Raw genomic sequence first — 515 nt, forward strand, 5'->3', positions numbered from 1 at the left:
GTCTAAAATCAGGTTCTAAACCAGGACTAAAACAGAACTAAAACCAGGACTAAACTAGAACTAAACCAGGACTAAAACCAGGATTAAACCAGGACTGAACAGGACTAAAAACAGGACTAAAACCAAGTCTAAACCAGAACTAAACCAGAACTAAAACCTGAACTAAAACCAGGGCTAAACCAAACTAAACCAGGTCTAAAACAGGACTAAACCTGAACTAAAACCAGGACTAAAACCAAGACTAAGTCAGGACTAAACCAGGTCTAAACCAGGACTAAAACCAGAACTAAAAACCAGGACTAAACCAGGAACTAAAACCAGGACTACTAAACAGGACTAAACCAACTAAAACACCAGGTCTAAAAACCAACCAGGACTAAACCAGGTCTAAACCAGGACTAAAAAACTAAACCAGAACTAAAACCAGACTAAACCAAACACCAGAACTAAAACCAGGTCTAAACAGAACCAAAACAGACTAAACCAAAACCAAACCAAAACAAGAACTAAAACCA

The sequence above is a fragment of the Boleophthalmus pectinirostris genome, unplaced genomic scaffold (assembly GCF_026225935.1).
Source record: "Boleophthalmus pectinirostris isolate CB_2022bp ecotype Guang Dong unplaced genomic scaffold, ASM2622593v1 HiC_scaffold_11, whole genome shotgun sequence".
Classification (NCBI taxonomy): domain Eukaryota; kingdom Metazoa; phylum Chordata; class Actinopteri; order Gobiiformes; family Gobiidae; genus Boleophthalmus; species Boleophthalmus pectinirostris.